At 40.1% G+C, this 23,901-nt stretch overlaps 1 long non-coding RNA gene across 1 annotated transcript; it reads right to left on the minus strand.

Moving 5' to 3' along the window:
- Positions 1 to 6,905: 6,905 nt before the first annotated feature.
- Positions 6,906 to 23,889, minus strand: LOC113968199. Its single transcript, XR_003534414.1, has 4 exons — positions 23,643 to 23,889; positions 8,776 to 9,066; positions 7,340 to 7,631; positions 6,906 to 7,004 (listed from the first exon to the last, which is right to left on the minus strand). It is a non-coding gene; the product is annotated as an uncharacterized LOC113968199 (long non-coding RNA).
- Positions 23,890 to 23,901: the final 12 nt, after the last annotated feature.

A 23,901-nucleotide genomic window follows, 5' to 3' on the forward strand; every position in this document is an offset into this window, starting at 1 on the left:
CACAACTGTATTACTTTCAATGTTGTGGAGAGCACCTTGGGTAATTGATTGCATATTTGGGGAGATGACCTGTAATGCTACACAAAAGGAGGAAAAACTCCTGATGGTTTCCTGGAAGACCCCAGCACCTGGGGAGACATCCCCAGAAACTAATAAGAAGATTAAATGAAGAAGGAGTGGTATGGCGATAACATGGACTTTCTTTGAAAACATTCTGCGAGACTGGAACACAGGAAAATGACCCTTGAGCCTCTGTCACCTGCCTATCACCCCAAAATTAGTTTATTGACTATAGCCACTCAAACTCACTAAGGAGAAAAGGTATCAAAAGAGATTGGACCTAAGCAAAAATGGGGGAGAAGTTCCATCAACTCTGCAGAGGTAGCTGACAGGACTGCCTTTTCTCCTTCCACTTCTGGGGATGCTTGGAAGGTGAGACGCATCTAACGCATGCTAATTACTTGCTTCTAAACCACTAGAGCTTACTTTTTCTTCGTAGTATTCTTACTAAGTTGCTGTATTTCAAGTTTTTGCTTATGTTTCTTCATAGTGGTTTTAGCGCTTTGCTTTAGAGTGTGTGCTTAGATCTTGCTTTATTATTATTACTACATAACTAAGTGTAATTTTTGCAGTTAGACCCTATTCCAGACACAATGAACCCCATAAATTGTCACAAATTAGTATTAATAAACATATTATTTCATGAACTATTAGAGTGAGTCTGTTTTCAGGTGCTGGCAGTTTCATTGACAGCAAAATAACTCATAGGAGAAACCTGCTGAGGGGTTTCCTTATCACTATTAAGTACAGACCCTGTATAAAGGTATCAAATGTCCTGTCCATCTCAGTGAATCTGTTAAGTGAGGGGTCTCCTCTTAATGAGACACTAACAGACTGTTTTGGACATTAAAAGGCTTTGATCTCCTGGGGGGGACACTGATAGACAAAAAATAAATTAATACAGGTGTAGTGGGTTTCTGTGGCTGGGTTTTGGTAGCAGGGGGAGTGGCTTCTCTTAGAAGCTGCTAGAAGCTTCCATTGTCCCGTGGAGCCAATGCCAGCTGGCTCCAGGATGGGCTTTCTGCTGCTGGCCAAGGCCAAGTCAATCAGGAGTGATAGTAATGCCTCTGTGATAACATATTTAAGAACAGAAGATTGTTGCGTAGGAAGAACTCCAGGTAAGGAGGAGTGGAGTGAGAACATGGGAACAACAAGGTGGACACCAAGGTCAGTGCAGAAGGAGGGGAAGGAGGTGCTCCAGGCGCCAGAGCTGTGGTCCCTGCAGCCCGTGGTGCAGACCATGGTGGAGCAGCTGTGCCCCTGCAGCCCATGGAAGACCATCGGGGTGCAGAGACCCATGGGACAGCAGTTTGGGAAGAACTGCTGCCTGAGGGATGCACTCACACTGGAGAGGTCCATCAAGGACTGTCTCCCATGGGAGGGATCCTATGGGAGCAGGGGAAGGGCTCCTTTCTCTGAGCAGCAGCAGAAACAACAACTGACCGTAACCCCCATTCCCGTCCCCCTGCACCGCTGGGGGGGAGGAGGGAGAACATGGAAGGAAGGAGGGGTGGGGGGAAGGTGTTTTTTAAGACTGTTTTATTTCTCACTCTTTGGCTTTTCTCCTGTTAGTAATAAATTTAATTAATATCCACACTTTGAGTCTGTTTTGCCCGTGAAGGTAATCAGTGACTGGCCTCTCCCAGCTGTTATCTCAACTCGTGAATCATTAGCTGTTTTTTTTTCCTCTCTCCTCTGTCCAGTTGCAGAGGGAAAGTGAGACAGTGGCTTTAGTGGGTACCTAGCATTCAGCCAGGGTCAACCCACTACAGGTTGGACAGAAAATTCTTCTTTTCTGCCCCATTTAATGTGACGTGACCAAAAATCTAATTCCTCAGACCCTCAACTACGAGCTCTCTCTCCCAATATTCTGAAATATCTAGTAAGAAAGCATTCATGGATTCTTCACTTCGCTTGACTGGCAGATGCACAACCACCTGAGATTTCACAGTGCACAGGTAATCAACGTCTAGGACTGTTTTGCAGCCCGCAGTCTGGGTCACTGGCTCTGAGGATAAACTTACCGAAATACATCCTCCACATATCCCCACACATATAGCTGATGGCTCAAATGATTGAGTACATTGTCTTGGATCTTGTAGTACTTCCTTTACCTTAGCTTAGGAGTTGTCTCACTGCCAAGGAAAGGACAACACCTGAGGGCTTTGATAATCTCCCAGCCCATTTGCTACAGCCATTCAATCAGTTGCAAAATATTCATTAGAGCCAGAAAAAAAGATGCCTGTCTAAACAACCCAACATTAATTTCCAAAATTATTTTCCAAGCTATTTTCTTGAAGAACATTAAAAACTAAGCGTCAAATTTTTTCTGTGAGGAGAGAACTGAAGAAATTTGCCACACTACCTAACAACTTTTCACAGAGGCACTTAGGATCTCCTGATGGGCAGATAGTGCAATCTGAGTCAATTTACCTCTTCTATGCTAATGTTTATTGATGTAATTTTGCTGCATTCATTGATAATACTCAAAACCTTCAAACACAGAAAGGAAAGGAAAAAATTTCTTTTGCCATTTTCAGAATCCATGGCATATACAAATGACACATGGTATTTATTAATTGCTCAGCTTTACATGTATTCAGCACATCCTAGAGAAAGGAAATTATAATTAATTCTTTCACAAAACTAATAACTTTAGTATGGTAATTCTATGAGAAATAACGAGCTCCGAAGCAAATAACCAATATTTATAATCTCAAAGCTCATTATCATCAGGTGAATTATCTCTTTAACCACCTTTGGCCCAAGAGGATATATTATGTTACCAGTGATCTTCCTTGTCATTATACAAAGCAATTTAATTAAGTTCATAATAAATTCCTCTTCTGTTTCCTTATACATTTTACGTGACAAATGCAATTAATTTATTTTTGCAATATATAAAATTTAATAAAGTAAATAAAATATGTCTCTCACAGTTGTTCTGCAAGTCTTATAATTTGTTTTAATTACAGTTAATGTCTTTGGTATGGACAGATCAGAAATTAGTGAATTTCTGTAAAACTCCATAAAGCTCAAACCCAATGCTATCTTTACTTGTAAAAACACAAAAGACTGACTCCAGTGAAGTCACCATGGTTCTGTTCTAGGCACATTTCTAAGGTTGTGCCAGGTGCAATGGAAAGTTATAATTTCACAGCCTGACATCTTGTTCTTTTCCATAGTCAGCATGGGCTGTGAAACAGGGAATAGAATCTTCTTACTGTCAAACCTGTGTGTGTGCACAGCTGAGAGCTGTACAGTATTACTGTCATATTCCTTCTTCACAGGTGATGAAGCAAATTATCCATATACTAAAATTGGTCCTTAAATGATCCTAATAAAAGAAAGAAGTCAGGCACAAAGCTTCTATAATGTAGCAAGTTATGTTTCATTAATTGAGCTATAGTGATGAGCTGCATGCCTATTTTTATTATAGATGCAAAGTCACTTGAGTTAATTCAGCTATTTTCCAATGCAGCCTAAAATGTCTTGAATTATATCACCCTTCTGCCACACTAGGAAAGTTCAACCTCTAATTCAGCTGAAAAATTTGAACACTTGTTTCAGTTGCCTTTTTGTATAGAATATTTTGTTTGTATTTTACTTGAATAAATTAAGATACTTTAGAATCTCTGTATTAAATTTAACCTTCCTGAAGCCTAATTTATGCTTATACACTTATGCACACTGCTTTATTTATTTCATATCTGTAGAGATTTAAAATCTAATAGTGATCTTGAGTGTATAAAAATAGTACAAAATTCTGAGATACATAAAATTTGTTAAGTATGACCAGTGATTCAGAATATCCCAGATTATACAGCTAATCATAAGTCTCCCCATGCAAAAGATGGTTCTAAGCTGAACCAATACATCAACATGCTACTGTACATCAATAGCTTTCCATCAACTGGCTTTGGAATTGTTTGCTTCTCTAAAATGAATGGGGAATAGCCTTTCAATCTATAAAGGGTAAGATTTCTTAAATTACCTCATAATTTTTAGGGGATTAGAGGGCACATAGACAATTACTGCGGAAAAAATGATGTGTAGTTCCTTATTCTGTGCACTCAAACTCCAGTTCCCAGTAGAGCTAAGCACTATCTCAGCCTTCCCTGCGGAGTACTGATGGGGAAAGAGAAAATTACTGTAAATTATTAGGGGACCTTAAAGTAAATAAGCATGGCAGAGCAGATGGAGCATCTTTTCCTTCTTAAAGTCCTAGCCTGGTTATTGCTAGAAGCATTTTTTTCTGAACTGATTCTGAGAATTACAAATTTCATCAAATAAGGATTCAATAAACTCATTTTATATAATTTCAGTGTAAGTAAAAAGAATCTACAGAGAACCTTTTCTTAGGTCTTTTGAACAGTAAAGATTACATGTGGTTTTGTGACAAAACTGAAAACAATAAAGAATTGAGAGGATACTTGATTTCCCAGATGCTAGATATATTAAGGTATCCATTCTTTATAGCACCTAGAACCAAAAAATTATTCATAGAGAAAGTCCATATGAACTCCTTATATGATTCAGATAATTCCAGTAAATGTCAAACGAGACTGTGTGTATCTATATTAGAGTAAAAGCTGGAATTCAAAGTCATGTACTTTATTTATGCTGACTTCAGCAATGCTAACTGTGGAGTGCAGCAGAATTTGAGTGTGGCTCAGTGGAGCACATGGCCGTGGGCATCCTTGGCATGGGGAACTTAAAATATAAATGAGAATTCCAGCTTTCATTTTCCTACGAAGATAGCACAGAAAAGGAAACCCAGCTATTTCTGTGTGCAAGCTTATGGCAGCAAAAACTAGGGCACCTGTGTGTAATGGTGTTGCTTACATTTTGTTCAAAGTCATAGGCTCTTCCTGTAAAAATTCACTGCTATTCCTTTCCTCTCTGTAATATATTTACTACTTAACATCAAGGAAGAAAATAATAATGAGCTTCAATATATACTCTCAACAGATCAAGTCAGAAAGAACAGCACATACCACATGCTGCTCTTCTGAACTGCACACTAAGCACCATGAAGATCACAGAATTTAATGCAAAATGATATGCCACTGCTTGTGAGCCCACATTTCTAAAGAAGAACATGCTGCCTGGTCAGTTAGGCAATGTTGATCCTAATGAGTTGAGCACAGCCAATGTTCACATTTACACATTTTGACCTTCTAAGGTACTCTGACTTCAACACTTTGATGTTAAATGTCAAGATTTTATAAAAAGAAAAGGATAAAAATAATTCACATAAAATCAAATATCTATGCAGACTAGACCAGATGAGACCAGACTAAACTTTTTCAGTTGAAGGGGACCTACAATAATTATTTATCCAACTGCCTGACCACTTCAGAGCTGACCAAAAGTTAAAGCATGTTATTAAAGACATTGTCCAAATGCCTCTTGAACACTGAAAGGTATCACAACCTCTCTAAAAAACCTGTTCCGCTGTCTGAACACCCTCTTGGTAAAGAACTGTTTTCTTTATACACTTCCAAACTCAGCAAAATTTCAAAATAATTTTTTCCTATATGGGACCTTTCCAATACAGTTTTCACTTCCTGAAAAATTACAAGGCTAAAAAATATGAGGCTAAGTAATAAGCCTTAGTATATATACATATAAATGTGTATATATATACATATAAGGGATTTGCAATCAAATTGATAACTACTGTTTGTCTGTCAGACACTGTAGTTATGTTGGATTGTACAGCAGATCTGGGCTGGTTTTCACGCATGTCAAAATGCTGCCTACATTGATAAAGACAATTAAAATCAGCCCTTTGAATATATATGAATGTGTGTATATATATATATATATATATGAAATGCTCTCTAAAAGGCCAAAAAGTATCTAAAATAATATTTTAAGGATTATTATAACAGTCAGAGATTAAGATCTCTTTGTTACTGTCTGAGACGAAACATGCTGATTTCTTGATTGCTGTATTATTTTGAGCTATAAACATGAAGAATTTCCAAAATTATTTGCCTCCTACAGCATTATTTTCTTAATCTTTTTAGTACTGCTTCCTGGAACAAGTCTTGTTGATTTGATTCAGGGAAGCAAGCGGAGCTTGACCAGTGTCAGTACAATAGGAACAATAAATTTCCTTTACACTTTAAACAAGAAAAGTCTTGCCTTTTGAGAAGAAAAGATGAGATAACACAGAAACAGCTGTGTTCTTCTTAGAGAACCCTGTCTTGGACACACTGGTAAAAGATATCTTCCTTTTTGGTCTGTATCCAAAGAATAAAGCCGTTTAAATACACTTAGCATGCGGCTGCTGTGCTCCTTCCAAAACAGAAAATTGAGAGACATGCACTGAGTCCTTATTTGCAGAATTGCACCTTTGTTCTAGGCAGAATGCTAATGGAAAACCTACTACTTCACACTGCTCCTGTACTTTGTAGAGCAATGATTTGATCTGACAAAGAGCTTCCAGCCAAATATCCAGTTAATAAAATCAGACCCACTGTGCTGCACCCTTTCAGAGTGAATGTGAGCAGAAACCAGCAACAGTTAAAGGCATGAATAAAGTAAGCTGAATAGTGTTTGTTACCCTTTCAAGAAATTCTTGTACAAGCATATTTAAGCAATGAAAATAAGATTTGATTGTTGACTGATTCTTCCCCTTTCTTAACAGGATCCTATCAACTACAGTAAGCCTATCTCAAAGACAGTGTGAATCAGACATGTCAGTACTTTTCTGGAAAGGTGAAGTGAAGGACATGTATTGTTTAAAATGAAAAAAGATGTATAAACAGCAGTAAAGAGATGAACTGAAGAAAGGAAAATACAGTGTAAAATTAGGAACTTTTTTTTTTAATGAAGTCCATGATAGCTTTTGAGTAATTTAGTTCTGTGGCATGAAACAGTGGATTCTGGTCTGGGCAGTGCCATCTGTCCCATGGCAAGTGTCACAGCTGGGACTGTAAAAAAAAATCTATATTTTTAGTGAATATACTCACTTGCTTTGAATACTGTAAGTTGAAAGAAGGTTGGTTACATGAACATTCCTCTTTTTTCACTCTTTAGTAAATATTCACAAACTCCTAAGTACGAAAAAAAGGTATAAAAAGTAACAGTTGATCAAATCATAGGATAGCAATGGCATTAATCCTACTCACTAGATACATTCTTATCTTATCCCAGTTCTCTGGGGATTTTCCATGCCTGCAGCCCCCTTTTTTTGGGATTTCCATCATGTTTTCTTTGTCTCAGGAGTGCTTTTCTGCACTGCTTATGTGCATGACTGCTTTACTACCTTTGTTTATGTGCTTCTCATTCATGTCCTTCTTTTCTGGCCACTTGCCAGCCAGAGAACAGCTTCCCATGTCCCATTTATCTTCCTAATAAGCCTCTTCAAGGACTTCTAGGGTCCCCATATGAATGACTCACAACCCCCCTGTGGAAGTAGCTGTTGTCTTAAGTGCTTCCTTGACACAGGTGTTTGATCTTGTCTTTCTCTGATCTCTTTGAAGTTCTTTATTAATTCCAGAAGGGAAAGAATATCACCTGAAATCCAGGTTTCTTCTTCAGTTCGGCCTAGATATTCCCTTGTTTTCAAGGAAGAGTGTGGAATCTCTTAATGTGCACTGTTAAAACCAGCTAACTGCTAACAAACACTTGTTCACAAGAACCCTTCCATAACTTAATATGATTATTTGCTTTAAACCTACAGTAGATTCTGAAAAAATCACAGTGTAAAATCATTGCAGAAGCTAACTGCACTGGAGAAAGCTGGTTTAGTCTAGGGACATCAACAACAAAATGTGTCTCTTTTGGAAAGGGATTAGCTCTGTTTTAATCTCCTTTAATATTCATAGAATCATAGAATAGTTTGATTTGGAAAGGACTTTGAAAGATCATCTAGTACACCCCAATGCCGTATGAGGTGACATCATGTTAGGATGTTTGTATAAGAAGTAAAGTTCTCCAACAGTAATTGATTTGGGTGGGGTTTTTTTTGTTGTTTGTTTGTTTGCTTTGTTTGTTTGCTTGTTTGGGTTTTTTAAATCAGTGCAGATATTACGTAAGACTGCCAAAAACTCTTCCCTTCTGCCACGGTGCCTGTGGGGAAGCCCGGCGGCGGCAGTGACGATGCTCTCGCCTCCAGCACCGCGGACAGCGCCGGGTGGAGGGGACCCGACCGCCGCCCTCGGAGGGGACCCACATCCGACGAGCCTGAGGGGCGGGTAGGGGGGCCAGGCAGCTTGCCCTGCAGCCAGGCAATGCCAGCCTTACGGCCGTGGCTAAATTGTCTCTGAAGTGCGTATGGCGTGTGCATGCGACGGCCATTAGTTTAATGGGATACTAACCAGGCTCCAGCCTTACGGGAACTGTGCTTACGCAAGGAGCATAATTGATGATGATGGGAAATGGACTCACACTTGGACATACTGAATAGAAGAGCTGAATTATTTGCCCCTCTCTAAATGTAGTGTCAAAAGGGCTTTGAAACAGCAGAAGACTAGCATAACATAGCAAAGTATATTATATATACGCTGAGGTCCACTCAGTGTTACATTAGATAAATTTGATCTATGTCATAACCTGAGTATTTCACTTAGATGAGTTAGAGAGCGTGCTTGCTTCATAAAACTTATGCTCTAGAGTAGATGGTATGAATTACAGGAATGAAAAGGTATAAACAAAGCATTATTTACATCTTATGTTGTTTGAAGGGTTGAGTCTACATACCAAATGACAACAGTTGTGATGACAAGTAGCACAATTCAACAGAGTTAACAAAATAACATGCAAGCAAATCAGATAGTCTTTCTGAAGCTTCTTGGGTGATTCCGGTGCTGCCCTGTTGCTTAGTAGAGGGGTAGAAAACTGATATTTACTCAAAAAGTTTTGCTTTTATTGCTCATGTGCTTCTGGCTGTGGAACACATCAATGAGAAAATCTCATGATTTTCCTACTTGCTAGATTTTGGCTCTTGATGAAAGATCTGAACTCATTGCTGAGTAGTTTGAGCCCTCTCATCTGAAAAAAAATATTATTCAGACAAAACTTAAAAAAAAGGCAATTCTTCAAAATTCATGCAGGCAAGGTAGCTCAGTGGCAAAATTGTGCTTTCTTTCAGTGGAAAAAACTGAATATGTGGTAGTCCTGATTAAGAATAAATGGTCTTGACTATGGGGGTTTAAAGCAGCATTTGAGATTATTGTTGAAGTGTTCACATGTACTTTAAATGGGCTTTTTATACATTGAGTTGTAGCTGCTTCTCCCATCTTGAAGTAAGAAATGCCATTCAAAAAAGCAGACATACTTTTAAACAAGTGCAACCTGTCAAGTACTGTTCATAAAAAGGAATCATCATATGACCTGCTTTTCTGTTCAATGTGTTAGCTAAAATGTTTTTGGCGCAACAATAAAAGAGATGGCTCCTTGCCATATGCCTCTCTCTCATACCTGGAGCCATCAGCTGCTTAACTCCTCTCCCTTTCTCCCTCACTGCAGCCCTAGAATACTAAATACTTGATAAATGTACATTAATTATAATGTACATTTATTATAATAGTTTTCACATCCCCATATTAAATTGAATGTACATATGAAGTTCTCAAAAATGGGTGGGTAAGATATCCTGTTTGTAGGCTCTTAGAAAAAAAGATAATTCACAGTAGTATTTTTAGAGGTGCATGTGTTTAAAGAATAAGGTTTTTTTCCCTTGAGCTTCATACAGTCTTAGGATGAACTGACACAGATATTCGTAAACACAGAACTAACATGGTACTTCAACAAGCTGTGATTTAAGCACAAACTGAAAAATAATCAGTTTCCTCTGGTTTTGAAGGACAGAGAAGGTATGAGGAGCAGTGACATCATACGCAACCTATCCAAACTCCTGTTGCAGCTGTGGAGATAGAGTAAGCTGTGAAGCAGCCATGCCATCTCCATAGTAACAGAATGGCAAGGATGACGATTCAGTATTGAACATGCACTATATTCCCATTGCTATGCAACATCTTGCCTCAGGAATTTTTATATGCAGTCTCCAAATAGAACCTTGCTTTTGCCCTAAACCATCTGAAAATACAGAGATTGCAGAGCAATCCTGTACTGCTGGACAAGTCTGAATAAACAAAGGAAAATTTTATGTCAGAAAGGTAAACCATCACAAATGTAAAAGCCATAAATATATTTGCTGAAGAGATTGTGGAATAAATTTTACACTTACTGAATAAAGAGTTTAGTGACATTACATGCTTTTAGACTCCCTCTGTTCCCTCCCCACTCGGGAAGCTCAGATGCAAATATTTCAGTTGCTCAACGAAAGGAGATGGAGTAGATGATATGTTACCCACAACCACCTCTGTGAATCACCTGGGCAAATCTGCTGTTTTTCTTCATCAAAGAGGAAAGCACAAATGGGCTCAAATTAAATTACTTGAAAATATCAGAGGGGAAAAGGTATTTTCTATACAATATCTAAAAAGCCTCCAGTGTTTTGGAACCTGGTTATTGGTGGGTACATCTGTGTGGTTTTTTCCCAGCAGACTAGAGCCTGCTATATCCACATGCCAAATTTCTCCACTTTCCACCAAGCCAACTGGTACCCAGGTAACTATATTAGTGTGATGTACTATGGTGCACCTCTTATCAATGCTTAATAGCACAGTCTTACTGTCCTGCTCACCACAATTTCTGGGATTCAGGCAATATTCTGTTCCTTGATTAGTGCAGTGCAGGCACCGCATTGCACAAAACACATTCCTGAGATTTAAATTTGCTCACACAAAGGGCAGAACATAATGCAAAAACCTGCAGTTGGAACCATGACCTTTCTCTTTGCTTATAATTCTGAATATAATGCTTATATTTAGAAAATATGAAGTGTGGGTAGTTCTTCTCCACATTTTTTTCCAGATTTTGTCCTTCTCTTGGTACCTTTCTCATTTCTTTCCTTGGCAAATGGATCTCTTTTCTGTCCCTGTGTACCATAAGGTTTTCATTATTCTATTATTTTTATTGCTTCTTTCTCTGGGATTTTCTAGTGTGTCTGTATAGAGAAGGTTGACATGGTCAACAGGCAGAAGGATTGGAATCCCTAAGGCAGGAAAATGTAATCTGATTTGCATAGTATTTTTCTGTAATGGTGAATCTTCCACTGAAGCATCAAAAAGAGGATTTATACATGGTCGAGGATTTATACATGGTCAATGATTTAGCCCACAGTTCCAGGATGAGATGGTGCCAAATATATCAGAAATCTACCATAAAAGACTTTATTGTTAGTATGCACAGGAAATTAAGCATGTATAGCTGCCTATACTCTTTCCTGCTAATGACTAGATTCTGAATATTTTCCTGGCTTTAAAGGAAATGTTTTAATTACATTTCTTTTTAAATCTTTTTACTGAAAATAGCAAGTGTTAAGACAAGAAACTGCATGTCTTAAGCAAGTGAAAGAATAAAGAAAATGTTTCTGAGATGCTGTTTTTGATATTAACATTTACTGACAAGTTTGAGTTTGTTACACTACCCAGCAGTGCTGACCTTATTATGCCAGTCTCATCTTCAAGCAGCCTCCATGAAGCAATGGGAAAAGAGGGTAGGCTCTTTTTATAAAATACAAAATGTACACTGGTCACAGTGCTCACTGAAGCAAACACATCTTATGATGACTTTAAAGGAATAGTAAACAACAATAACAATAATAATGGGGTTGTTTTTTCTTGGAAGGGAAAAACTACTACTATTCAAAACATTGTGCTGGACTCTAACCAGGACAGATAGGCAGTAATTTTGCCTGAGAATTCCACAAGTAAGGCATTTGAAAATCAATCTCTAAGCCAGATGTTATTAACATTGTTATGTATGTTTATGTGTCAAGGTTTTGGGAGCAGGGAAGCTGCAGGGTTGGCTTCTGTGAGAACACACCAGAAGCTTCCCCCATGTCAGGCAGAGCCAGTTCCAGCTGGCTCCAAAACAGAGCCACTGGCCAAAGCTGAGTCCTTTAAGCTTTGTGGATAGTGCTTCTGTGATAACATGTTGGGGAAAGGTTGAATAGTGCTGCACAGCAGCTGTGAGAGACGAGTGAGAAAATGTGAGAGAAGCAGTCCTGGAGACACCAAGGTCAGTGAAGAATGAGGGGGAGGAGGTGCCCTAGGCACCAGAACGTAGATTCTCTTGCAGTCCATGGAAAAGACCATGGTGATGGATGTTGTCCTCCTGCAGCCCATGGAGGACCCTACACCAGAGAAGGGGGATATGCCCATGGAGACCCCTCAGTGGAGCACACTCCTGACAGGAGCTGTGGCCTATGGAGAGGACCCATGCAGGAGAAGGCTTTCTGGGCAGGACCTGTGGAGGACCCATACTGAAGAATTTTGTTCCCAAAGGACTGTACTCTCTGAGAAGACCCGTATTGGAGAAGTTTGTGAAGGACTGTGTCCTGTGGGAAGCACCCCATGCTGGAGCACTTGAAAAGCATGAAGAGAAAGGAGCAGCAGAGACAAAGTTATCAGTTGTGAACTGACTCCAACATGCATGCTCCATCCCTCTGATCTAGTCAGGGCAGAGAAAGTAGAAGAACCAGGAGTGAAGCAAAGCCTGGGAAGAAGGGATGGTGTAGGGAAAGGTATTTTTAATTTTGTTTCAATTTCTCACTTTCCTACTGTTATTAATTGACGATAAATAAAAAGTTTCCCTGAAGTCACGTCTGTTTCGCCCATGATGGTAATTGGGAAATGATGTCTCTGTCCATATCTCAACCTATGAGCTTTTTCTTGTTTCTTCTACCCCTGTCCTGTTGAGGAAAGGGAGTGACAGAGTGACTGGCTGAGCATCTGATGACCATCCAAGGTCAACCCATCACAGTGGGCTTCAATTTAAACAAACACATTTCACACTTGTCTTTGTAAAAAGTTCCTTTTACATCTGTTTATCGGGAAACATTTTTAATGAGCTTTAAAAAAGTGTCAGGTATAGATAGGTTACAGAGTCTTTCTATTCTTTGGATACCTTTGGTCTAGCTCTTACCATTTGAAGGTCTTTTCATGCCCCATTGGAAAGGGGTCCATATTCTTGAGGTGTGTACCACAAATTTTAGTCCTGTCTGAGGAACTCATAAGGGATGGCAGGGGAGTTGGAAATAGATGATCTTTAAGGTATCTTCTAACCCAGGCTATTCTATGATTCTATGATACATTCAGCGGTTGGCCTCTGTCCCTGCTTCTGGGACAGGTTCACAGAAAAGCTAACCAAAGGCAAATACAAACCTGTTCACTGGAAGGTAAAGCGCTGGCTTCAGACCAGAACATGTCAAACTGCATCAGTGGTGCAAAGAGAGGATGGTTTTATCTTGAAAGGCAGAGGAAAGACACCCATTCTCTTCCTCCTTAACTGTCTATATTATGTCAGTTATTATGTCTATATTATACAGTCTTGCTTGGGGGAGTTAGTAGAAATTCAGAATAATTTGGTAAATTCATGTGTACTCCCAGGAGGCAACAATAAAATGGGTAGTGATTGAAAGTTTTACTTACAGAAAAGTAAAAGTATTAGCTGTTTCTTTATAAAGCAAGTTAACACCTACTTACAGATAGATTAGGATGATATGAAATAGTAGGTGATACAGAACTATCTGAGCTTTACCACAGGTAGCAACAGGACTGTTAGAACAATTCAGTCTTATCCTATGACCTGCCAGCGTATGAAGAACAGGTAGAAACTGAGCAATTCTGGACAGTCTTGGTACAGTCTTTTTTGTTAGAAGCAGTATACCTCTGACTGTCTCATTCAGTCCCTTAGTGAAGATCTCTGTGGGATTCCTCATTGACATTGTCTCAACCATTTCAAGCCGACTTCTGTTTTTCACATTTTTCTGCTGGATCTACACCTCTAATGTAGTTCCATGATACATTGCATGGATCTGAAGCCCTCAGAGCTTGGGAAGATCCAGCTGATACATTCCACCATGGAATTAGTGGCAACAGCTGTTACAAACACATCAAACCAGTTTCAACTCAGTGCTGACTTCCCACACAATATCAGATCAAGTTAAAAACCTTCGTCTCTTGTTTTCAAAGTATAAAAGACGGGTTCAAAGAGTCTAAAAATTAATTTAACTTTCTAGGTTGAACACAATGACTGAAGATAAAGAAACAAGCAAATGACACAAGTTAATAACCTATGCTTAATACAGTACCAGAAGAACTTGTATTATGACAGAGGGAAAAAAGATAAAACATAGGTGCCCTTGCTGATAATGTCGGTGGGGGGGGGATACAAGCAGTTGCCTTCTGTCTCCAAAGTGGATTATTTGTTTTGAGAAGTGAACCATGTTTGTAAGAAGTTTCATCAGTCATGTCTTACCCTATATTTCAGTTGTAGAGGATTTCATTTTCCAAAGCTAACAGCCTGATACGTTTCAATGCCTCATATCCACTGAACTGCTGCTTGATGGCAGTAGCCCCACAAAGCTCCCATATTCCAGTTTGATTCAGATCCCAGTGTATGTTACTGACATGGAGTGAGATCTTTAGAATATTAACTTCTGCTCTGTGAACTAATTTCATTTGAAATGAATCATAGAATGAATCACAGAACCATTTAGGTTGGAAAAGACCTTTAAGATCATCAAGTCCAACTGTTAACCCAGCACTGCCAAGTCTACCATTAAACCACCTCTCTAAGTGCCACATCTCTGTGTCTTGATTATCTTCAGGGATGGTGAATCAACCACTTCCTTGGGCAGCCTGTTTCGATGCTTGACAACCCTTTCAGTGAAGAAATGCTTCCTAATATCTGACCTAAACTTCCCCAGACACAGTTTGAAGTCATTTCCTTTCACTTATTACTTCATGGAAGAGATCAATTCCCACTTCACTGCAACCTCCTTTCAGGTAGATGTAGAGAATGATAAGGTCCCACCTCCGAACCTCCTTTTTTCCAGACTAAGCAACCTCAGTTCCCTCAGCTGCTCCTGCCAGTTTCCAGCTGTCAGTCCCAGCATTTGAGTGTATTTATACTGTGTACGCACTAAAGAAAAAAAAAAGAAAACCTGATTTTCCAGAGACTTCAATCACTTGCTGTTAAGAAATGTTGTTGTGATCAACAAACGTGGGTAGAACCCTTCCCAAATCTTTGTTCGCAAAGCCTAGCCATGATGATGATGGTGTGATCAAATCTAAAAATTGTGCATTTCTCTGAATGAGTCAAAGTGCACTTTGGCGCTACTGTAACCAGAAGTTTTAAATAAGATAAATGAGAGATAAAATGTTCTAAATAGCCATAAAACACAACTGTAAAACAACCATGTGGCAACAGTATGAATTTAATAAGGGTGCGTGTATACAAAGAAGGCAAGTATTTACTGTAAAATTAAGAAGCAAAGTGATGGGGGGGGAAAAATACTCCTTTCTTCAAGGAAATATTAAGTTTACTTAAGCTTCTATTTTCCCAGTCTGTATACTATCAAAGGAATTGTGCTGTATGTTTTTCTCTGATGCCAAATACTGCTGTGAAGTCCTAGTGAGTATTGTCAGGAAATAAATTTCCTCTCCTATTATATTAGAAAAATACAAAAGCTGAAGAAATGTACCTTTTCACAAGGCAAGTAGAAGGGTACACCTCATCCAAATTGAAGTCTGTTTGAAAGAAACTATTCCTTGGTTTATATATAATTTGTCATGACTAATCTGGATTCCTGGGATTTTTAAATGAAATGATGGTGATGGCATGCTAGGAGTATTTTACTGAACTTCAAAGAAATCAGACTGAGAGAAAGAGAGTGAGGAAAGTTGAACACTGATCAGACTTTCTCCCTGACAGCAATTGCATTTTAGATCAAAGATGTTATTTATGTGCAGAAACTCTAGTCCATCTCAGTAATCAAAACCATTTCTAACACCACAGTGAAAACAAAGCCCACAGAATTGCCTGCTGGCTTTTCCAGGGTTTCCGTAAGATTTCATCATCCCTTCTTCACCGACAGAAAACAGGAGCCCTTCAAATTCTTTCTTTTAATCTTTTCATTATCTTACAAAATGTCTGTGTTCTGTGATGAGAATCTCTGGATCCACCCTCATGCCACCTCCATTGTATTCATCAGTGAAAAATCACAAAATCTTAGACTTGTGGATGTTCTCTCTTCATTTTTTGTCATTAAACCCTTTTGCTCAGGTGTAACTGAGCAACTCTGGACCTGATAGCTCCTGATGTGGGTTCTGTTGTGCAAGATGATTTGAAGACACCTTGACCCAAAGAGTTTGCTTACTTAAACTTCTGACATGGTTTTGTCTACAACCAGTTTGTTTCAGCAGCACTTTTATTTCTAATGTTAAACATATCAGTTCTGGTGTTATCTGCAATTTTATTTATTGCAGAATTATATGTCCCAGATATTTTGAATTTAGACTAAATTGTATTTTAAAAAATGTGCTGAGCATTTCTTTTAAATTCTAATGTGGTGGCCATCCTTGATATAACATTGCTCTGAATTGAATGCTGAGTACTTCTGCTCTTACATTCATAGTTAATAGGGTACAAGTAGGGTAGCATTTGTAAGACCACAAATATATCTATAAAGTCCCATCCGCTTGTAATCTAAAAAGTCTTAATGGAAGATAGAAGCAGTAACTGACAGTGAAGTAAGCAAAGATCACAAGCACTAAATCATCTTCCATTTTACAGGCTGCCTGGCTTTCCTTGAGCTTGTCATGGGGACTGTTTTTCAGCAGAGACTGTATTTTCATGCACTATACTGCACCAAGGAGCATCAGAACTGATCAAGTAATAATAGTAATTCACTTTGATTTGTTCACTGGAAACAAGCACTTTTGCTCCTTTGCTACTGAAGAAAAAGAATAAATTCATGAATACAGGCAGATTGTGAGAGCTGTTCAAAGCAACCTTGACCTTCTAGTCTATCTCTTTGGTTTGGCTCTGAGGTTATTATGGGCTACTTATGCCTTGCTAAAGACACTTCTAAAAGTCTCCAGCTATTCTATGATCCAGTCATCCCATCAAACAAAGCCATCAGGTTTGTCAGGTATGATGGCTTGATATATCTTTGCTGGCTGCTCTCAGTAAAATTCTTCTGCCTGAAAATGTCCTCCAGGAAAGTCTGTCTCCTAATTTTCTTGTGGACAGATATTAAGTGAACACGCCACCCTTTTTCTTTTCTTGCTCTTTGAAGATGGGTACTACATTTACCTTTTTTTCAGTCACTGGGGATTTTGCCTAATTTCCATGACCTTACAATGATGACTTAGAATGGCCTTACAATAGCAAATGACAGCTCTTGTAGTGCCCACAAACACATCTCATTTAGTTCTATGGGCTTATCTTTTCTTAAATGATCTCTAATTTGGTTCAAAAAGTCAGAGATGGCTGCATAGCATGAAAGTATCTTCATACTTGATCTTAATCCAACAGAAACTCTGTGACATCCAGAACAAGTGGTAGATCGATCTAGCTGTAAAAACTCAATTATACGCAGATACGGGTGATCACAAAGGATTCTAATGAGGCCCTGAAAACAGCATACGGGCCTACATACCAGGTACAAAGCCCTCTACTCAGCGCTGATGGTCAAATGCTTCTAACAGATAAAACCTTCATTCTGAATCGATGGTCTGAACACTTTCAGACTCTTTTCAGTACCAACCGTGTAGTCCAAGACTCAGCAATTCAGTCCATCACACAACAACCCGTAAAGTATGAGTTGGATACTGCCCCTACTTTGGGAGAAACTCTCAAGGCCATACAGCAGGTGAAAATCGGCAAGGCAGCTGGGGTTGATGGAATTCCACCCGAAGTCTGGAAACATGGGGGCCTTGCACTCCATACCAAATTTCACGAGTTTGTGGTGCGCTGTTGGGAACTAGGCGAACTCCCATCAGACCTTCATGATGCAGTCATCATCACTTTGTATAAGAAGAAAGGAATTAAATCAGATTGCTCAAATTACCGAGGTATTACTCTGCTCTCCATTGCTGGCAAGAATACTCTTGAACAGACTAATACCCACTATAGCAGAAGGAATTCTACCTGAAAGTCAGTGTGGTTTCAGAGCCAACAGGAGTACTACAGACATGGTATTTGTTCTCAGACAACTGCAAGAGAAGTGTAGGGAACAGAACAAAGGTCTTTATGTAACCTTTGTCGACCTCACCAAGGCTTTCGATACTGTGAGCAGAAAAGGTCTGTGGCAGATTTTGGAACGTTTAGGATGTCCCCCCAAGTTCCTTAAAATGATCATCTCACTCCACGAGGATCAACACTGCCAGGTAAGATATGGCAACACACTTTCTGAGCCCTTTCTAATAAAGAATGATGTGAAACAAGGCTGCGTTCTCGCTCCTACCCTATTCACAGTCTTTTTCAGCATGATGCTCCAAAGGGCCACGGCAGACCTCGAGGATCAGGACGGTATCTACGTTCAATATCGTACTGATGGAAGCCTATTCAACCTAAGGCGACTGAAGGCTCACACCAAGACCTTAAACCATCTTGTCCGGGAGCTGCTTTATGCTGATGACGCCGCCCTTGTTGCCCACACAGAAGCATCCCTGCAGCGTTTAACATCCTGCTTTGCAGAGGCTGCTGAGCTCTTTGGGCTGGAAGTCAGTTTAAAGAAGAAAGAAATTCTCCATCAACCTGCACCTCAGAAAGTCTTCCATCATCCCCACATCACCATTGGCCAAACAGAACTCAAATGAGTCCAGCAGTTTAATTACCTAGGCAGCCTCATCTCCTCGGATGGTAAGATTGACAGAGAGGTAGACAACAGGCTAGCAAAGGCATATAGTGCCTTTGGAAAGCTCCATAAAAGAGTTTGGCAAAATAAACACCTGAAGAAAAGTACAAAGATCAGTGTTTACAGAGCCATAGTGCTGTCTACTCTCTTATACGGATCTGAATCATGGGTCATCTACCGCCACCACCTAGGTCTCCTAGAACGCTTCCATCAACACTGTCTCCGCACAATCCTAAACATCCACTGGTCAGATTATGTGACCAATCCATCTGTTCTAGAACAAGCAGCAGTCACAAGTATTGAGGCCATGTTACTGAGAACTGCGTTGGGCAGGGCATGTCTCCAGGATGAAGGACCACCGCCTCCCTAAGATCCTGCTTTATGGTGAACTTACCACCGCCTGCCGCAAGAGAGGAGCCCCAAAGACATGATACAAGGACTCCCTGAAACAACATCTCAGCCTCGGGCATATTGATCACCATAACTGGTCTACTCTGGCCTCCAATCGGGAGGCCTGGAGAGACACCATCTATAATGCTGCTGATGCTTCTGAGAAAGCATGCAGGATCACCCTTGAGGAGAAAAGACAACGCAGAAAGAATTGTGCCTTGCAGAATATACCATCTAAGGAGTCTTTCTGCTGTGCCTTTTGCAACCGGACATGCCTATCTCGTATTGGCCTTTTTAGCCACCAATGCGCTTGCAACAAATGTGGGTAGAGCCCTCCCAAATCTTTGTTTGCGAAGCCTAGCCATGATGATGACTTGATCTTAATATGGAATAATTTACACCATTTTCATTCCACTTGGGAGTTATAAAAGCATCTGTGCATCCAAACCAGTTTAATGAGTGATTGAAAGGGGGGCAAATTAGGCTATAATAGTATTGCTCCACCATTTTTAGATTAAATAAGAGTACATTTAGCAAGGCAGGAATTTCCTCTTATATAAATTTTAGTTTGGAGGTTTTTTTGAATTTGAATCTTACTTCTGACAGATGTATTTAGACAAAACAGTTATGCCTGACTGAGTTATTCGGTAAGTGTCATGCGTTAAATCTGAAAAACAAGTGTCTTTCAATACACAAGATAACGGGGGCTTTTGAATGTTCACTCTTTCTGAGGCATTTATTGTCTTAGCTCACATCCCAATGCAATGAATAAAAATAGAAAATTTCATTAATTCCAGCATAAAACTGTATGTCATGCTTCAGGGGGCAGCATTCTAACAATACACTGTGTTTGTCAGATTGAACTTGTTGATGTAGGATGGTATGAAGATAAATCCATATGGGACAGGACATTCTGGTTTGAATGCATGAGCTATCATTTATTTCTATTTTGTCAGGAAATTCAATCTTAACTAAATAATTTCCATAGAGAGATTTTGCGTTTTTTTTTTGTTTGTTTTACATTGGAGATTATTGGATAATACATTATATTATTGGATGCAAACACAGCATTGCCACCTGGTCAAGGGAGGTGATTGTCCCACTCTGCACCATACTGGTGCGGCCCCAACTTGAGTGCTGTGTGCAGTTTGGGGCACCACAGTATGAGAAGGATATAAAGCTATTAGAGTGTGCCCAGAGACGGGTGACCAAGATGGTGGAAGTCCTCAAGGACAAGATGTATGAGTAACAGCTGAAGTCACTTAGTTCAGCTTGAAGAAGGGAAGGCTCAGGGTTGACCTCATCACAGCCTGCAACTTCCTAAAGGAGGGCAGCGAAGCAGGAGGTGCTGATCTCTTTCTGGTGACCAGCAATAGGATACAAGGAAATGGAACAAAGCTGTTTCCAGGGAAGTTCAGATTGAATACTAGGAAAAGGTTCTACAATAAGAAAGTGGTCGATTACTGGAACAGGCTACCCAGGGAAGTGGTTATGGCACTGTCATAGTTTAAGATTGGCCCCCCTGAGAGTCGGGGGCTCAGAGGTGATTGGGTGCCAGGGAGGTTTTATGGAGGGCCAATCACCGTCCATGTTGTTCGCTTCTGCTGTAAAATCATATATCAACAACCATACCGGAAAAGAAGGTAGTTGTTGTAGTTTTTGTTGGAGAAGTGGTGGCCATGTTCTAAGCCACGAGGAAGGGATCCGGAGCCCTGTTGGGGGCTATGGCCCACCCAGCCCCCGGCTGGGGGGCTACAGGGACTTGGAACAGTGTTGGACTGGGCTAAGTATCTGTAGCTGAGAAGCTGGGAGTTTTTTCCCTCCACTGTGAGCAGCAGTGGGAGCAGCGGCGAAACAGCACTGGCCGGAGAGCAGTGACAGAGAGCCAGAAAAGATAAGAACTGAAGAAGCAGCAAAGCCGGCATTGCAGCCAAGGAGGAGAGACACAGAGAGATGTCTGAACGAGACATAGAGTTTGGGGTAAGAACTGAAAACCAAAACCCCAAACTCCTTTGAAAGCCCTCTTAAAGTGGAGGGGGTGGACTCCTACTGGATGGAAGTCCTAAAATGCAGCATGCACTGCAGAGAGAGAGAGAGAGAGCTGAGAAGCTCAGGCTTCCTGGAGCTGGACCAGGACGGCCGAAGGAATGCAGAGGAGGGCTGCTAAGCTAAGCTAGCAGCCTGAGATCAGAGCCCAGGAGCTCTGTAAGGGAGTTTGAATCCCCTGAGAATAAGGACCGTCACGAAGGCTTCTGCACTTCGTTGATATGACGTGGTGAAGCGACCTTTGTCCTGGTGAATGCAGCCCATGGAAGAGAAAGACCCTCGCCTGGAATCGAAGGGCTGAGAGGGGCTTGGAGGCCTCCCTCATGTGTAATGATAAAAGATCCAGCCACAGCTGCTGCATGGAAGGAGAGAAACTGCTGCCCTAGAGAGACTGCTGCTCTGAGAGCGGAAAGGATCTCTTCCTTCTTCCCTCCTGGTCTTTTATTTGGAGGAAGAAGAGATTTGATCCTTTGTAAATACTGCTTTATCATAGAAAAGATAGTTAATATTATGTGTGTGATGTATTATAATATTTATTTGTACAGTCATTGCAATATAATCCCTTTCCCCCATATTGAGTCTTGTGTTTTTTGTCTGGAAAACCCATCTCACACTGGGTTGAGATGAGGGAGGGGGGTTTGGACTTGAGAATTGGATTTTGGGGCTCTCAAACCATTACAGGCACCAAGCCTACCAGACCCTGCTGTGACTGAGCCTGTGGAAGTCACACTGTGACCCTACTGAGACCTTACTGGTGTGCACCAGGAGAGAGACTGAAGGTATGCTACACAGGATAGGCATTATGATCTTTCTGTTTAAATAATCACTGTTCTCTTCCCTCTTTACTCTCTTGCTCTTCCTCCACATGACAGCCATGACTCTGACTACATTTGTGAAGAGCAAAATGGCCCTTCCAGAGCCTCTGTCCCCACCACCTGGCCATAACAAAAGCAAGAATAGTGCAGCCTCATACAGATCTTGTCTCAGAGGGAAGCTTTAGCTTGAAATAAAAAGCTGTGTATAACTTTTGCTCATCTGATAGTGTATCATCAGCAAGTGGGTAGCATAGCAGGTGCTTGAACCTGTTCTGTTTCTTCTTACTTCTTGTTTCTTGCTCATGGCTTGCAGTCTGAATGGTGGGGAAAAAGGTGAATTCAGGATTGAATGTCCCTTTCCCCTACATCTTACAAGTGAAATCCTGAAAAAAAATCTCTTCTCAGTTACACAGATAACATAATTTTCTGACTCAGGATAATTATTCCAACCAGACCAAACTGTTCAGATGATTTCAGAATGAGAACTGGAATCTCTCTGGCTTCATGGTTCCTTAGAGACAAGCAATTTGAAGGACAATTTATAAACGTCCCTAAATGAGGGCAAGTGCTGACATCCAGAGGCAGGATAATGTAACACTTTACAGTGGCTCATGCAAACCTGAACACTGAATGCACATCAAAAGGAGCTTCAGAAATAGCCTCTAAAAAAATCTGCTTGCATATTTACAGCTTTAATATAGGTAAATATAAAACAGCTTTGAGCAGGAGGTTAAACTACAGACCACACGAGGTCCCTTCCAGCCAGAATTGTTCTGTGATTCTGTGACTGAATTCACACAAAACCATGACATGTTAAGAAGAGCATGGGACTAGGCACTACTTGGAGAAAGTTTCATTTAATTGATTAGCTCAGCACCACTCTGGGTCAGAGATAAAGGAAGACACAGCTACTTACATCATCACATCATTTTGTCTCATTCTGTAACATGAAGGAAGAATAATCTACAAAATTACCCATTAGGCTGAAATTCAATCAGTCTAGAAGGCTGTAAAATATGAGAAAATATTGGACCACATATTAGTCTATTAATATATTTAATTAAAAGAAATACATCTGTCCACAAAAAAAGGCTAAAAATATAGTACCTAATGATCATTTGTTGCTTTTATAAATTAAAGCTACTGTGGGCTTATTGTTCTGCAGAAATATTTCTAAAATATTGAGCAGTCCTTGCCTTACAAAAAAAGCAAGTTAAATCTGATCTAAGAAACAGATTTTCCTTCCTCTTATCATAAAGGGCCTGAATGATGATTGCCACAGACATCCCCCAGAAGAAAATCTGCCATCATACAGTTAATAACTCTGTCATTATGCTACAGTGCTGGCATTTTCTAACTTCCAAGTACCTTATTTTATAACAATAGTAATATTTTGTTCTGACAGAAATGTTATCATGCTAAGATGAGTGTAAATATTGGAGCTATTGAATTCACTTCAAAAACCTTAAGGGATTTCCTCTTCCATGCTTTTTTTCGCCAGAATGTTCATCTTAAGAGCACTTGACTTGTATGTTTCTGATCTCAGTGCATTGTTTGCATAAATCCAGCCCCTACAGATGCGAGTTATGCTCAGTCTTTACCTGTCCTGCCAAGGAAAGGCATTTCTTCAATATCCTCTGCTGACACTGGCCTCTGTGGATGGTGTCAGCTCTCATGGTTAACAAGCTAGCAAGACCTGTGGATCTGATGGCAAAGGCTCTCCAGGGATCTCAAATGTCTCTAGGTGGGATAAAGCACATTGGTGTCTACAATGGCATGCTGCTGGAGGAAATAAGCTGTTTGTAGAGCCATGTCTTCTGCTCATGATACTTCTTGTGGCTGATATTTCTTGTGCCTGAG

This window comes from Neopelma chrysocephalum, unplaced genomic scaffold (genome assembly GCF_003984885.1).
Source record: "Neopelma chrysocephalum unplaced genomic scaffold, ASM398488v2 Primary Assembly neopelma1_66, whole genome shotgun sequence".
Classification (NCBI taxonomy): Eukaryota; Metazoa; Chordata; class Aves; order Passeriformes; family Pipridae; genus Neopelma; species Neopelma chrysocephalum.